Source organism: Cryptotermes secundus, unplaced genomic scaffold, assembly GCF_002891405.2.
Source record: "Cryptotermes secundus unplaced genomic scaffold, Csec_1.0 scaffold289, whole genome shotgun sequence".
NCBI lineage: Eukaryota > Metazoa > Arthropoda > Insecta > Blattodea > Kalotermitidae > Cryptotermes > Cryptotermes secundus.
In genome coordinates, this window is record NW_019722431.1 from 1460820 (window position 1) to 1469925 (window position 9106).

The window sequence follows — 9106 nt, forward strand, 5'->3', positions numbered from 1 at the left end:
TTGTTTTTTCGAAACATTTTTCAGTTGATAAAGGATCTGGTAGGGCATGCGCGACTTATGCTCGACACGTGAACAGAAACGCGTGTAGGTCTTCGTGCAATGTGCCCGTTACTTTTGTCCGATTCTAGCAAAAATCCTAATTTTCCATTTTATTAAAACCCAAATATCTAATCTTATAAAAATCTTTACATCATCGTTCTAAGTTTTATGTAAATAGGTAAACGTGTTGAAACCGATATAAGCATCTTTTTTATATTCAACGTTTCGTTATTAACGCGCCAAGGTAAAACTAAAGAGGTAAAGCTATCCCTGTAAGGGGCCGCGGATGCTCGCAGGGTTGTTAGAGGTAGAGGCCCCCACATTTTTTAGACAAACAGCTCACAGATGGGGGTAAGCTTGTCAGTCTTGTACGCCAACCGCCCTTTACCCCTCAGGAAGATTCCTGGTACTCATTTCTGTTAGAGGCTGAGTCGACCCCAGGGCCATAGTGAGGCTGGAAGGATTAAGTGAATTGAAAAATTCAATAACCTCATCGGGACTCGAACCCGTGACCTGGCTTGTAGTATACTGTACCTATTAACGCGCCAAGAGCCATCATAAAAGTATCTGCGCCAGACGGGGAAGAGGGTTGCACGACTCTCAGAGTAATGGGACAGTAAAACATGGTCGTGAGTCCCGCGGGACTCGAAAAGAATAAAAATTCTGGCGAGGGCGAGCAGCAATTTACCCGGTCGACCATTGGGCCAGACGAATAGGTATATGATTATCAGTCGGTAGTTTACACGCGAGCATCCACTTTTCTGTCCGATCGATTTGGGAACTTCACTTGTGCCCCGATTTTTCTAATCAATCGACTTCACAATTTGCTTTTCAATTTTGATTAAGGAATTTAACCCTTAAGCAGGTTCATCTAAGTAATATTTCTAAAGTCGATTCGTTCGTCGGACCTCCTTTACAAGGATCAGTCGGTTAATGCTTTCCGAAATAATAGCTGTTTTATGACAACTGTCTTCGAGGCAGTGACAGGCAGTGACGCCGTGTAGCTTTGTAGATTTAACCTGATGATGGAGGAAGCATGAATCTCCGAAACATTGGTACCAGTTTACCAAACTAAACCCCGTTTATATTCCAGAAGATCGTAATCGTACTGTTCACCGCCGTAAGAATATGGAGTCTCATGATCGGCGCTTGTTCTGAGAAAAAACAAACCCCACAAAAATAAACTGCTTAGTCCTGAGGTTGTGTTAAGTAAATTACTGAGTCTATGGAGTTGAGTCCTTCTTGGGAAGGAAATAGTTACTCAAATACTCAATGTATTCACAGCGTTTTATGGAATCCGAAAGTTTGAGTATAATGTTTGGTTATTTCGCTTCAAACCTAGCTGTACACATAGTTTCCAGAGCTCCATAAATAGTTACAGTCGGTTGGACTGCAGTTAAACCAATCGTCGGTCAACACAGTATACGAATAGAATTGTATCAAATCTTAACACTGCTTTGTGAGGTGATTATGAAGAGTACTTAGAAGCGAAAAACTTCAGTTAGGATAGCCGGTGTCCCGGTCGAGTTTCGAACTGGGTTCCTCCAAAACATAAGCTAGGAAAGTTACCGACTGAGCCAATTTGTTCGAGTCAGTTCTAAAAGTATAATCCTCCGCCCCCCAAAATACTCGTCACACGTATAATTGGCACATAACATAAAATGAAGACCTAATTAAGTTCTGTTTCTTACTTGTTCGACTTGATGTATTTAACAGAAACAAAAGTAAATAGTAGCCGAGCGGTCTAAGGCATGTACTGTCTTCGCTCGCTCGGAAGCCGGGATCGTGGGTTCGGATCTGTTTCCTGTGAGGTACGAACTGAATTCTTACATATTATTCTTATACACTGCCGGTCACGGTAGCCGAGCGGTCTAAGGCATGTACTGTCTTCGTTCGCTTAGAAGTCGGGATCGTGGGTTCGAATCCCACACATGGCATGGATCTTTGGCATATGTATGTGTTTATGCTTTGTTTGTGTTGTCCTGTGTTTAGGTAGAGGCCTTGCGACGAGCTGATCACTAGTCCAAGTAGTCGTACCGACTGTAAAATGATCATGAAACTGAAAGAATCATAGACCAGGGCCCAAGGGGGCTGTAGAGACATAGTTAAAAAAATTATGTCTCAATGAAGTTTATCTGTACGGGTGATAGGCTTTGCTATACCAGATCTGTATCTGCTATAAATAAATATCAAGTCCAATAAGTTTAACAAAATTCATAAATAACACATGGGTATACAGCTTTAAACTCTCGTTAACATTATTAAACCCGTGTCAAATACTTCTATAAAACACCGCATAGGAAAGACTGCCGCGTGTAAGTACCTGAATGTGCCATCAGATGTACTGAATGTACTGTTATTATTGTCTAGAGAGAATAAAGAGACTGACATAACCTCAATATTCAAACATGGGTGTTTGGCCTGTAACAATATTATTGTGTGTCGCAGTCACCAGTTGTTATGAAGCTTATTACAGTTTTAAGTGATTTACAGATATACAAGTAACCTGTCAGACTTGATGACAATTTCATTTTTCACTCTGTCAAGCGATGACATCTAACATTATTGCCACATCTACACTTTCATATGACGTACAAATAGTATAAGAAGCTTAAGTGTCAGGCGTGATGCATTAACAGCGTAATAGACATAGGCTACTTTAATGATGATTACTAGAAATTTATGTCGAAATGGGAACTGAAAATCAATGGCATCCTATCCATCCATAATCATAAGCACGCTGATTGAGACATGAAGACAGATTCTAGCTTATTTCGCAAACATAATTGCCATTTCGATCGTTTCAACAAAGCGACACTAAAACAAAATGTCTTTTTAGTGACCTACAAAATCCTTAGATGTGTTTATAGCCTCTGGGCAAGGGGGGCGGAAGGCGGGTTGGGGGACATGACAGTCATCTGACCCTTTCCTGGGTTTAAAAGGAAATAAAATTTAAAAAATAAGGGAATATAAGTCTATATATATATTAGTACCAGAAATCAAAATCATTTTTTATTTTTATATTCTGAATACGAAGGCGTTTAAAAAGTTCCTTAAAAAAATCGACCATAATTTTCTCTACACGCACACGCACGCACGCACTCACACACAAAATACATGTTTGAAGAAGCTCTTCTATATAACCGTTGTTTCATGAAAGTAAAGGCAGATTGTGACAGAAACAGCTATTGTCAGATTCACCAATCGTCAGAATTAGTGATTTATCGGCACACTGTTACCATAATCTCACATATCATCATTATGATTCTGTTATATAGAAGGTATTAATTTCCGTCTGTTTCGTTATACGCCACAAATATAAATATTGTACCCATAGCATATGGACATTGGAGCGTTCGGGGTTCGAATCTTGGCCGTGGCAATTTTTGTTTTATTTATTTGTGCGTAACATTGTTATTCTGGAGGCGGAACAAAATAAAATGAAATAAATATTTTGGATAGGCAAAAATTATTTTGTCAGCAAGTGTTTTGCATGGGTAAAATTAAAATGATAAAATTATTTCTGTGCTTAACCATTTAACCACTATGCCATGAAGACGTATGGGGGGGGGGTGGATGTATAGATCCATGTTTTATTGACCTGGGCACTAGTTGGAGGTGAATGGTCAGCTTCACGCCCCGACCACTTTACCCCCGGTGAGAGAATCATCGGTACACATTCGATAGGACGCTGGGTGGGCCCCAAACCTGTCTGGACGCTAATGAAAAGACAAAATTCTTGACCCTACAGGGACTCAAACTCCGATGCTCCTCTCGTCCAGCCAGAAGGCAGTCTCATGTAAAGTACTACTTCTGTTGCACCGAAGTTTCGACAAATTTGTGCAAGGACCTCCAATAAAAAATGTGATCAAATTCAGTCCAGCAGTTCTTGAGTCATGAAATGACAAAGAAAAATTCCATCCTGTTTAATTACTTTGAGAATCTTCCACGGAATAGTGAATGCTGGACACAGACTGCCAAGATGAGGGCAGAAACTCATATGTTTCTTCATGCAGTGTCATTTATCATTGTCCGATTTTAGCCAAATTTGGAAGGCTATGGCACGTTTTAGTAAAACTCCCCAATATCATATTTCATGGAAAACAGTTCATTGGTTCTTGGGTTGTTAAATACGGACATATAGATGGGTGGACAGGCAGACGGAAGTGGAGAAGTCAGTAGGCGCATCTTTGTAGTTTTTAATCGCGAATGAGCAAAAATTTTTTCTAAATGACATTTGCAGAACTTAAAGAACTTCATATATTATAAGGCGCACCAATTATTCTTGCGACAATGAGAGAGAAAATTCATAAATTTCGATTCATAAATTCGATTACACCCTTATAAATACCGAGCCACAACAAAATTCGACGTACAATCTTGGATATATATATTTAGTATATTTAAATCGGTTTAGTATTTTGTGTGGCATATTTTATGACAGTATCAATATTTCACGCAGCACCTGTAAACACGGCGACTAAGCAACAAGGAAGCGAGGCGTTTTTCCGTTGTCTGGCTGAGGGTTTATAAGAGAACTACACTGCCTAAGGAGTCAGTATTACCCCGTGTGGAGGTGGGGTCCAATACCTCCACCGTGACCCTGTGAGACGTAGGAGGCGACGAAAAGGGAAGTCTCAAATCTGAGACAGTAAAATATGGTCGCGAGTTCTAAGGGACTCGGACCCGAGAAAGATTGCACTGGCAAGGACCAGCATCATACTCGTAGACAAAAGGCAGACCCGTCCTCTCGTCAGATAAGGCGCCCCACAGAAACAAGACCGTAACTGTCAAACGATAATAATTAATACTGTTCATGAGCCCCAAATGAGGCTCGACACCAAGATTTACTGACTGACTGACCGTCAGTCGCAATGTGACTTTGACTTTGACTAAGGAGTCAGTTGAATTGTAGCATTCGCCGAGTCGGGTTGTATCGATTGCATGGCAGTAACATCAGGAGAAGTATTTGTGATACTGCCGATGGCAGTAATCGCGAGATTGTAAGAGCGAGTGTTCAATAAATTCGCTATATCCAATATGGCGTGAAGTTACTTGTCGCGTTATACACCCAACACGTGACAAATTGGTGTCAGAAGTGATCAGGAGTGACACCGTGTGGATCGTGAATTCGTCCAGTTCAGTTGTAGCGAGTGAATCGTGAAGAAGACCGGAACGTGTGATTGGAGGCGATAGTTGTGTTTGAAATATTATATTACAACTGTCCACCATGGCCACTTCAAATAACGTCCCTGTTTCCAAAATACTTCGAAACAAAAGACAGTTTGAAGAAGACAAGAAATCCCGAGAAGACTGGAGGAAAGCCAAAAAACTTGAAGAAGCACGAAAGGCTGGAACTGCACCTGCTGCAGTGGATGAGGAAGGAAAAGACATCAGTCCTCATATTTCACAATACATATCTTCAGCTCCTGGGTACTTTGGTGCTAAAGGTCCCACCCTAAAACACCAACGACCACAACTAGAGAAAGAGAAGATATTTTCAAAACTAGATGAGTGGTACAGAAGAGGGGTAGATACAAACTCTGTTGCAGTAAAATATAGGAAGGGAGCTTGTGAGAACTGTGGCGCGATGACACAGAAGAAGAAAGACTGCATGGAGAGACCACGGAAAGTGGCCGCTAAATATAGTGGAGCTAAAATTGCTCCAGATGAGTTTATTCATCGTGAGGTAGCAATGGATTATGACGGGAAGCGAGACAGGCGGAGTGGCTATGACCCATCTGAACATAAAGCGATCATTGAAGAATATCAGAGGATTGAAGAAGCAAAGAGACACCTGAGAGCAGAGAAGTTGAACTTCACTGTGGATGGCAATGTTGAGCGAGAGAAGGTAGACAAAGAAGATGAAGGCACATATGTAGGTAGGACACGGGAAGATACTGCCAAATATCTCCTTAATTTGGATCGAGATTCAGCATATTATGATCCGAAGACCAGATCGATGAGAAAAAATCCACATTTTAATTCAACACTTGGTGATCAAGATATTGATTATGCGGGTGACAATTTTGTGCTCTTCTCTGGAGATGCCCAGAAGCACTCCGTGGCACAAGTGTTTGCCTGTGAAGCACATGAGATTGGAGTTGATGAGCATCTGCTATCAGAGCCCACAAAGCTGGAGATGCTGCAAAAGAATATGAAAAGAATAAGGAGCAGTTAAAGAGACAAGTGCAGAAGAGCATCCTTCAGTACTATGGAGGGGATGAGCATCTGCATGCTCATCCCAAGTCTCTCTTACTCGCATAGACGGAGATCTATGTTGAGTACTATCGCTATGGCAAGGCTATCAAGACTAAGCTGTACTGATCTTTAATGCAATTTTGGAACTAGATCATCCCAAATTTGTCCAAGTCTCAGGTTCACATAATGGCTTCCAACCGTACAACGGCACCACAGAGAGTTCGACCCATGAAGCATCAACATCCAACAGTGCTAAATGGTATCGGAGGATCATTCGAGGGCAAAGACAATGACTTCTTATACCCTTCTTGTTTTGACCTAATTGAAGAGGTTCATGTTACTCACTGTGGCCACACATTCTGCTTCCGATGTATCTTACAGTCACTAGAGTGAAATAAACGCTGCCCCAAGTGTAGTTCTCTTTTGTCTGGACCTGAAAGCGTGTTTACAAATTTTGTGCTCAACAAATTGATATCAGAATTGGTTTACGAACTTGAACACGCCTCAACGAATTATACTGCTACAAAATGGAGAAACAAGATATGCAACGAATAATCGAAATGCTGGCAAAATTAGACGCCAACCAGGCGAAGGCAGAGGCCGACAGAAAAGCCTGGCGAGAAAAGGCAGACGCCGATAGAAAAGCCTGGCGAGAAAAGATTGCCACGGAAATGGAAGCGATCAAAGCAAGGACGAAAGCCATGCGAGAAAAAATGGACACCAGCCACATGGAGATGGTTTCCGCTTTTAAACCCGAAATAGAGGAAGAGAAGATGGCCTGCCGAGAAACGACGGAGGCGCATCTAAAGAGGAGAAGCCGGCCTCAGTGGACACGAAACCTGCGGCGGCAGAACAAGAAGTGGTCCCCATAGAAGAAGCCGCAGTGATACCGGTCGGAGAACCTGAAGAAGAAATGACGTCGATTACCCGAAAAGAGACGATGGCCTGCCGAGAAATGACGAAGGCGCATCTAGAAGAAAAAGAGCCGACCTCACTGGACAGGAAACCTGAGGCGGCAGAGCATCAAGAAGTCCCCGTTGAAGATGCCGCAGTGAAACCGGTCAAAGGACGGAAGAGGAGGCATAGGAGCAAGGAGCAAGCTGCAGGGCAACTTGGGGAGCCGAAGCAACTGACCCGAGGAATTTGTGGATCCCGGATGAAGTTGGCTGCCGCCTGCAGGAAGGTGTCCCGCCGTGCAACAGTGGCATGGAGCAAGAGGAACATCTTAAAGAAATCTTCGACCCAAAGTAATTGTGGACTGCGGAAAGAAGTGACCGCCACTGGAATAAAGATTACACGCTGTGCAGGACACAGGCGTATGGGACAAAACGAAGACAATGTTGAACAAGAAACCCCGAATAGGACAGAGGAGAATAGATGTTGGAAGTACCCTGAATGCAACACTGGTATAAGGGACAGATGTCTGAAACAGCGACTACGAGTAAGCAACCAACCGNGATACTTGGAAGTTTTTGAGTAGTTGAAGTATTGGCAGCTCCTTGAGAAGGGCTCAGCTCCATGAGTAAGTAAGTNGTAAGAAGACCCACTACGAGATTGTCAGAGAGAAGATCGCGAAGAGAATAGTCGGATCTTCTGTCGGCCTACGACAAGGCAAGGATTGGACCTTGTGGAGGGGTCGACCACCTCCGAAACGAAAAAAAGTTGGAATAGTACAGAGGAGGAGCCGGTAACGTAGAAGCACCGGTCTTCTCAACGAGAGTGAATGAACGACGAATGGTATTTAATTCCCCATGCGTGCTTCATGTCACTCCCATCTCATCATCACTTTGCATTACTCTAATAATATTAGGCGAAGAGTGCAAATTATAAAGCTCCTCGCTATGTAATTTTCTCCGTCGTCCTGCTATTTCCTCTTTCAGGCCCACATATTTTTATCAATTTTTTTCCCCCAAATATCCTCAATGCATGATGAATATGATATTTTGAGGTACTTCGCCTTGCATTTTGGTAGAAGTCCACCAATGTTTCGGATGAACGTATTACTTCCATCTTCAGGGTAAAAGAATAATTCAAGCAAGAATCCAACAATAAGGGCGCAGCAAGCGGCACGGTGTCGCAACCCAAAAGCACGTAACCTTCACAGCTTGAATCCAACTTTATCTACGTCAGATTTTCTCATAAAGTGAGAGGCCAGGTTTCACACTCATATACAATAGCCGATAAGATGTACAGGGTTTTATACGTGTAGTTTAAATATTTATATATTTACTTGTTTATGTAGGGCAGGAGGTTGGAGAAAACTGCACAATGAGGAGCTTTATAGTTTGTACTCTTCTCCAAGTATAATTAGAATGATCAAGTCAAGGAGGATGAGGTGGGCAGGGCATGTAGCCTGAATGGGGGAGACAGGAATGCATAAAGGATATTGGTGGGGAAGCCAGAAGGAAAGAGACCACTGGGAAGATCAAGGTGTAGGTGGGTGGACAATATTAAAATGTATCTTAGAGGGATAGGATGGGATGGTATGGATTGGATTGATCTGGTTCAGGATAGGGACCAGTGGAGGGCTCTTGTGAACATGGTAATGAACCTTCAGGTTCCATGAGATACTTGGAAGTTTTTGAGTAGTTGAAGTATTGGCAGCTCCTTGAGAAGAGCTCAGCTCCATGAGTAAGTAAGTACTTGTGGCATACAAGTAGGTCTCTTTAATGACGCTGTAACTAGCTCCCATGTAGCTTTGAAAGATACCAGATCAGAGGTTTTACATAACTCCCCCCAGTTCTTGGTTGCTTCTCATTCTTCAATCCTTTGTTCAGTTAGTGAACCACATACCTTCTTCAAAAATTGTCCCCCGCCCTCTATTTAACACAACTTTATCCTCTTCAATCTTAGACTTTGTTTCACA

At 42.4% G+C, this 9106-nt stretch overlaps 1 pseudogene; it reads left to right on the top strand.

Annotated features, from left to right (window-relative positions):
• Positions 1-5269: 5269 nt before the first annotated feature.
• LOC111861395 lies at positions 5270-6366 on the top strand (annotated as a pseudogene).
• Positions 6367-9106: the final 2740 nt, after the last annotated feature.